The sequence below is a fragment of the Centroberyx affinis genome, unplaced genomic scaffold (genome assembly GCF_046629955.1).
Source record: "Centroberyx affinis isolate AG114_WGS23_722 - 3 ecotype Tasmania unplaced genomic scaffold, CSIRO-AGI_Caff_v1 ptg000806l_1, whole genome shotgun sequence".
Classification (NCBI taxonomy): Eukaryota; Metazoa; Chordata; class Actinopteri; order Beryciformes; family Berycidae; genus Centroberyx; species Centroberyx affinis.
In genome coordinates this window covers 245,249-254,107 of record NW_027279409.1, presented here as the reverse complement: position 1 = coordinate 254,107, position 8,859 = coordinate 245,249, and positions in this window count along the sequence as shown.

Sequence of the window (8,859 nt, the reverse complement as noted above, 5' to 3'; positions counted from 1 at the left end):
CGTAAGGATTGGATGTCAACCTGCTTATAAGAAGGAGAAAGGAGGCGCGGTACGAGAGAAAACGTAAGCGAGATGCATGGGGAAGAAAGAGAGGCAGAAAGAGAGTAATGGCTGAAAGGAAGGATGTGCTGTGGGGAGCTGCTGTCCTGCTCTCTCCCACTGTGCTCACGGGAGCGCAGAGGAGTCGGAGACGGGAGTCGGAGACGGACACTCGGCGGGGGTCTGCTTCATCCATCTTCCTGCCCCCCCCCCCCCCCCCCCCTCCTCGCCCCTGTGTCTCCAGCGTAACCTCCAGGCGCCTGTCTCCCCCCAATGGCTGTTAGAAGCACCTCGCTCTTTCTCCTTTCTCTCCCAGTTCTTCCTTTGATAATGCTCTCTTTTCTCTTATCCTTTTTTTCTCCCCCTCTCTCCCTTTCTTCCCATCCCTCCCTCTTTCTCTTTCTGTTTCGGGGAATGAGAGTTGGATGGAGAAGATGACAATAGCACCGCCGCTTGGTCTGGCGTCAGCTCCTTCCCATACCAGCTACATGCCTGGGATTCTTTGCACTGTCTTGCATACTTTCACATGACGCCAAGGAGACTCTGAGGCGGACGATTTACATACAAAGCATTTTTTTTCTTTTACTGCATGCTCCTTTTGTCATGCTCTTTGGCCCTGTCTCTTGATTACCTTTCTTTGTTATTGTGATGAACCGCTCTCCTCTGTTACCTCTGAGTTTGTTAGCAGGCTTTAAAGTCAGTTTACATTCCAGGCCTATATTACCAAAGGAGTAGGTCAGATCAGATGATGTACTGATTACTTGCACACATGTAAAAAATTTTAAAAAAAATGTCTATACAAACAATCATACAAGGGAATAAGCGACATGATTCAAATCTAAAATAAAAATCACACGTATGTGCTGAGAGGTGATGGAAACATGTTTGCCCCTGGATGTCCTGGGATGGAGTCCCGCCAACTCAACTGACCCAATAAAGAAAACTGCAAGAGCTAATAGACAGTCTACTTAAAAAATCATAATAAATGATTCACAGTGAATACATGTGGAAGGTGTATAGTTTTCTTAATGTACGTCACTTCTATTCATATGTATGGCTCACTGTAGGCCCGATAATACTATCACTATGAGAATACAAAGCATTTTCGCATTGTCGTTTCTTATGTGTTTTTATATTTTTATTAGTTCTTATTTTATATAATAATTTCCTTATTCATAGTGCACAATTTTATATTTTTCAGTTTTATAACTGTATTATTTGTATTATTCTCCACCTGTCATAATGATCAAATTTCATTTTTTTATTTTAGAATTTTCATAATTTTCATTATTCTCCACCTTTTTCATAATGCACAAATTTCACATTGTCTTATGTCTGTAATTTCTGCTGTTGCAAATATTACTGCTGCCATTTTGCACATCCTGTTAATACATGAAACCGTACATCTTTTGCACATTTTCATTCATACATTTCTAGTTAAGATATGCAAGCATTGGAATTATCAGTTGAATATCTTTATATAACTCACATTTGCTCGATTCTTATTGTTTAAATCCTATTATTGTTTTTATTTTCAACATATTTCTACTTGCTGTGGCAACAGCCCAATTCCCCCCTGGGGATTCAAGTTTCATCTAATCTAATTTAATAATAATGTCTTAATAACAGAGCCGACAACAGGCATTTCACAGCCTGTGAATTGAAAGGTCGCAGTAGTCTCTCTCCCTCTCTTTAAACTTTATACCGGACAGTTCCCTGTGTCGCGACCCGGCCTCGTTACGCAATAAAACACAACCCGCTCGCCTAATGAAAGGGCCAGTTAACTGTAATCTGTTTTTATCAGGCTCCATCAGCCATTGTGATACTCCTTCAGCCTTTGTCTCCAGCTCAAACAAGCTGTGTTTTTGGTATGGCCTGCCATTTCAAAGGGAACTCTCTTTTCTCGACAAAGACCAGAGACAGCAGGGCCTTTTGAATGACAATACTGTGAGGAATCAGTTGGTATTTACTGCTGAAGAGGTGGAGTGCATTAAGCCAAGGGGACTGATTGTTGTTGTGTTTGCCTGTACTAATTGGCTGGAAGGCAATAAGCCGCTGATACAATTCAGAGGGAAAACAGTGATCAGAGGGGAGAGGAAAAAAGGAAAGGAGGAGTGGAAACTGTAGATTAAAAAAATCCATGGTTGGTTGGCATTCTAAGGGCTGATGAGAACATTAAGATCAGAGGGACATGCCAGACAGTGACATGTGGTCGAACCTTGTTTATTCAAAACTAAATTATACTGTATGCATTCCCAAACGAGGAAGGAGGTCGTGACCTATTTTATCAATGACTTTATAGAGTTTGTGTACAATTATAATACCTGCATAATATGTATTAACCGTCACCGCGGTGAATAAATCCATTCAACGTTCATGGGGTCGCTTGTCCTTCACTGAAACCTCAGAGGCCGTCACTCTGAAATATGAAGGAAGGGAAACGAGGACCAGAGAGACCTGGTTCCATCTAACCATGGGTACTTGTCTACTTAGTAATCAGGACAAGCTGTGGGGAGACTTGGCCTAAAGTCTCAACCGCAATTTCTTCCTCCGCAATGGAAGAAGACGAGGAGGAATAACAGAGGGGGAAACGGTGAGAGAGCTTTTTTGCTGGACGAGCAGAAAAGTAGCCATCCCTATGATGTGTTATGAGGAACGAAGGCAAGCCACAGGTCGAATAGAGATGTCCTATGTGTCTGTGTGTGTGTGTGTGTGTGCGTGTGTGAGCGTGTGTGTGAGCGCATGCAAGCACATTTGTATGTCACAAATACAGCAAAGGCATGCATCAGTTCGTTTTCTGCTGACAAGAGCTGCCCCGAAAACAGAGACGCTACTCATCAACTTTTAGGTCAGAGGGAGCCCAAATTGACTGTGTGACATACAGCGGAGGGGGAGACGGGGGGAGGGGGGGGGGGTTTGACCCAAAATCAACGTGAAAGCCAAAAAGTTGGGCTCTCAAATGGTCATGGTTGAAACCAGTATTCACAGTGAATTTCCGGCCGCAGTGCCATGCCTAAGTCCCCTTGATTATTTTCTGGTTCAGGGGTTGCCGCATTTCAAAGCCCGCTCTCTGCCCACGTCTGTGATTTGGTCTTGTTAAGGGGCCTATATTTCAGCGGAGAAACACACAGAGAACCTTAAACAAAATTAAAAGTGACTATCAATCACACAGAGCTCTCAGTCTTCCATCGGGGCTCGGCGTGGACCTCGCCGCTCGCCGCTCTAACCCCTCCGACATTGAGTGGGCCGATATTTGCTGAGTGTGTTTTTGTAATAGAAGGTTGAATTTATATACAGTGAGACAGGGGAACTCTATATGCGCTTCAGGCTTGTGACTGAGAGCCATGAAATTTGGTCGCCTCAGCATTCAGAGGGTCTGTGAGGCCTTTGTCCTCTGTGAAGATGCTTCGGTGGAAATGCACAATCACTCGCTGTTGAACGGAAAACACCCAAATCAGATGAATATGATGCGAGTTAGAGATTTTGCGATGAGGAGGATGCTTTTTAGGGTATAACTTAATCCAGACAACATAAAGTCCTATGGTCACTTTCCCATAATTAGCATACACAAAAAAAAGTTTACATTCATCTCTTTGTATTATATGGTTGCACTACTGGTAACGGTTATTGAAAATATTTAGGATACTTCTGTGGCCTATAAATTTGCAATAGATAGTGTAGAGGTCATGGCAAGTGGCATTTGGCATGAGGGGAGAGTGGCCTATCAAACTCGGAGATAACATAATGGCTCAACTCATCAAGACATAAAAGGAAAAATGAAGGCATTCAGATGAGGGCCCAAGTATCTGTTTCACATAGTGCCCTTCCCTGTTCACGATGCGTCCCTCCTCCCCCCTACAAGACATGAAAGAGCGAACCTCATAATAAAATGGAATAAACCATCCTCCAAGGTTGAATTATTGTAATTACGTGTAATTGAGTGTTTGGCGGCAAAACCATTTCCTCCTCAGATCCCGCATGTACTTTTTGAAAATCACGATCACTTTGTTCTTGGCCCCAGCCACCGATTGACCTTCTCCAATTGCAGTCTTTCGTGAACGGCTGTGACATGAGACAGAGTGGGACTCGGGGGTGGGGTGGGGTGGGTGGGTGGAGGGGGGGGGGACCATGCTATGTTGTCACAAGATGAGTTACTCTCCACCAGTTCCATATGGTTCCAGTCACGTATTGGGCTCCCTTCTCTCTTTCCCTTTTCTCTTTGCCTATTTATAAATACATGAAGTCGTTCACAGTGTTTTGGCCTTGGCCAGAGCCTAGGGTTAAGAATGGGAGAAACCACCAAGACACAAATTAGTTCATGTTTCGTTTCAGTGTCTCTGAGGAGGTTGGTTTGTTCTGGGGCAGAAGTACATGCCTGTACAGTAGACAAGCCTGAGGAAACATAATAGTGGCCATTGTTTTAGGGTTAGGCTGGTCAGCCAACAGTCCATCAGCACAGCAGCAGAAGTCTAATTGACCTCAAACGGCCAATTGTAGTCCTGGAAGAGTTGTCTTTTTTACGCTTGTGGGTCAATAAAGATTACGCCAAGATTAAAGATTGTCGTATTTTGCAAGTGGAGAAGAAAATTGCAGTGTACTTTATGCTACCTATGCTACCACAGAATAAAATTTTCACTGTAATATAGATTTACTGAATGAACCCGCTGACTTGTGCTAACGCCCATAATTGCCCAAATCATTTCATACACTGACTGTTTTCACATTACAGCTGGCTAGTGAGGATGAGGCAATGGGGCAGCCAATGACCTGCTGTGTAAATGCTTCCATAGAGCCTTTTTCTTTCCCTTCACACACTATTGTGTCAGTGTGAACGTACACATCTGTGTCAACTCCGTCAAGACATAATTAGGTGACCGTGCATAAGTTGAAGTAATCTATTCAGCGACATGATGACCACAATTTGAATCTCCAACACATGCGTTCACCTTTAGCTCAGAGGGCGAAGCAATATAACTGTCCATTACAGTGGTAAGTGACAAAGTGACATGATTAACCCTGACCTGTAATTAAGAGTGCGACTCACTGACTTAACCTCACACTAATGCTGTTCATATTTTTGGAACAACATACATCTTTTTACAGTGACAGGATGTGATTTTATAGTCCAGTCAAGGCAGTTTTGTCCTTGGATAACAGGAATATAAACATATTCTTTGTTCATATGAGCAGCTATGAGCAGATAGGATGATAATATTGCACAAAATGTTAATGTTAGGGTCATGAGAGAGAGCAGAAGACTAGTTGGATAGACAGGCTTGTCCTCTGCTGGTTCACATCTGAAAATGGAAATGTCATGGCAGTTACTGAAAAACTCCCCAGTGTGTTGCAACTGTGACAGTTTACATCACACAAGACTTGACATCTAGATTACAATAAGTAGCATTACTGACGGATTACCTAAAATGTCATAATTTGATTCAATAAAAAGTTAATGAATAATTACATATATTTGATCAAGTGAAAATGGCTGTGACTTTGATCTTGAAAATAAAAAAATCAATAAGTCATGACAGAGAAATTGTAAATCTAGTATTCAATAGTCGTTTTGTCAGTGGGTATCCGCACTCGTCCTTGATTATATGGACTCCAGCTCAAAAGAAAGTTGCGATTGGGGATGTCAGGTTGCCATTTTCTTATGATTGGCTGATGAAAGGTATAATTTGGGACTGCCAGGACAGCAACTTCAAAAGCCTCCAGTGCCATATTAAGATGGAATGTGAAAGCTGTCCAGGCAAAAAATGATGCAATTTTCTGTTGGCTTTAATTACAAAGAGGATCCCCTTTCATTGGTGGGGCAATTGCTGTCCATTTCTGAAGACCATTGTGGAAAATTATCAAGTCAAGCATATCCAGAATGCTTAAATTTGGAGTGTCTTAGTGTGGCCATAGCATGATTATTCAAAACATAATCAAAACTCACATAACTACAAACTCTGTAAAACTATCTCTAAACCATTGGTAAGAAAGAACCAGAGAAACTTTTTGTGTCGAGGGTAAAGGAAAACAATACAAGAGAAAATAATAACAGTTATTGCCATAATACTAATCCTCCACATCCAAAACGCAGTTTCTTTAATAACCATTTTGTTTGTACTTGTGGTGAAGGGTAAAACAAAATAAAGCAAGTGGGTAAAGGGTAATTTGCCTTGTAACCGTGTCTTTTTTAGAAAGTTTCCCTTTCTTGGCTGTCACCACGCCAACAAAATAAAAACATAAATTGTGGTTAATCCCTGGAGTGGAGACATTGTGCCTGAAGCCTATTGGTAATGGGCAATGCCCTTTCTAATCTAAATAAAGTTAAGCGTTTGTAACAGCGACTGCATTATGGAAAATCCAATTTGTGATTGCAACATCTGTACTTAACCTATGGTTAGTTCTTTGTTGGTCCAAGCGGCTAAGCTGCATGTCTTTTCCATGATTATTTTTCCAGAGAACTTACATGTACATGACCTTGCATGCAATGATTATGATTCATATGCAAAACTGGGTCCTGGTTATTATGGTGGTATAAAGAATTAACATCTAAATATGCTCAGACATGCAAACCCATGCACAGAGCACACTGTACACTGTATGTGCACACAAGCACATACCTCTCTCTCTCTCTCAGTCACACACAGGCGTCCGCACAAACACACACACACACACACACACACACACACACTATAATCTAGCCTAGACAATTATTCACCAAATCCACAACTATTTGAGAACACATAAATATATATTGATTTGATTTTTGAAGATTATCAGTTGTGTTTCACTATTGCTATAAATCACCAAAACGTAATCATGACATCATCAGACAAAATATGTATCACAGACGATTAGCAACTGACTCAAACAGTGATCCTGGCACCAACTCCATCTCTCTACTTTCTAGGACTTTCTGGGATGGTTTCCTCTACTGGTCTCCTTGTCATAATGCTGAACTAACTGAGCTAGGTGGGTTGATTCCAAGTCTTGGCCCCACCTGTCAAATCCTGTCAGACCGTAAGTCATCAGGGCAAGGAGGTGAAGAAAAGGGACCATTCTCACACATTTGGGACGTGTCCAGAGGCTTATTTGTAAGCCTCCAGGGTGTGGCAGGTAAGTTTCCACCTCAAAGGCAACGGCTCCCTCCCATGTAATTGCTCTTCATTAGATGTAGCTGCATGACATTCCTTCAGACTGTTTCAAGTACCTACTGCCAAAAGACCGAGAACTAACTGCCATCCAAGTAGGACAGCACTATCTCAAATCTGGATCAATGGTGGTTGATGGGGAATGGTTGTCTCATTGTCCCTGTTACGTAATAAATGATGGAAACAACAGAAAATGCTGCAATGGTTACAATACAGTAATTATGATTGATTATTACTTGTGGTAAACCGAGGTATTCAGCAGAGCATTATACGATAAGAAAGTGTATCTAAGGCCAATAAGCCAGTAAAACCCCATACCCAAAACACTGCTATTCATCCCAAAAAGTGATCCTCTTATCCCGGCCCATTCCAGGCAGAGGAAGGATGCGTCCTCAGGCAAAGGAGAGATAAGGGCCTTTGATATAATCAAGCCTATGTCAAACAGCCAATAGATGAGGCCTGTGAAGATAAAGCGTCCAGGACTGACAGGTCTGATAATAGTCCAAACAAAGAGAAAGTGGAGATTAAGGGGTTCCTTTTCAGGCAGTTAAGTGGACTGCCCAGAGGACACTCAAAAACATGGCTCATCTGTCAGGGACAGGGGGAATGGATACCATCACTAACGCTTCATCCCCGCCTTGTCCAAGGATAGATAGTATCTTGGAATGCCTATAAAGTATGCTCAGTCTGTTGTACCATAGATGAATGCAGATTTCAGATTTTAGGATAGCCTACTGCATCAGAAAGATCGCATTTTACATGACATGTTAGACATTTAGCTGCTGCTCTTACCCAGAGCGATGTACAATGAATGCAACAGTAGAATAAGCATAAATACCTAGATTACCAAAATTATAAGCGGCCAAAAATAAAGAACGCAAAGGTCAGGGCCTTAGTGCCCAGACAGTATTCCTCGACCATACAACAATCATATGAGTGAAGTGCAAGAAACAGACATGGAACAACAGGTAAGGAGACAGATAGAAGGGACTTTTGGAGAATATTTAGAGTGAGTTGAGAAAAGATGAGTTTTCAGCCTTTGAAGGAATTGGGAAGTGACTCTGCTGTTCTGACTGGAGTTGGAAGGTCATTCCACCATTGCGGAGGCAGAAAGGAGAGGAGTCGAGCCTCTGAGGAGCGATGACCAGGCTGGGACAGATAAAAACACACCTTGATTCTGAAACACAGTAAGATGTGATTGCTTCTTGTCGAGCCAACAGTCCGTCATCCAGTTTCCTATTCTGACACAGTTACAGGACATGCCAGTGCCAAGCCGCACTAATGCTGGTGTGTTTGATCCCTGGGCAAGATAAAAGGAGGAGACTTTAACGTTTGGATATACTGCTCACATTGACACATTAGGTGTAATAAAGCAAATCACGCCTTAGTTTTGTGCCCATAACCTCGGTTCATGAAAGGAGGCTCTCTTTTCTCAGGCAAAGCTGGAAGAGTGGGCAAAAAAAAAAAAACCTGACGCACAGGAGAGTTAGCGCTGAGGCTGCAGAAGAGGAGAGACAGTCACACCACTCAACTGTAACACAGTCTGGCGCAACACTAACAAAGGAAATGAGCAAACCGCACAGCAAATAACAGTCTTTTATTCAACACTCCAGGCCCCACTGCTTACATCTGGGTGCCAACCCAAGTCACTTACAAATAAACGGATTTATGAGAA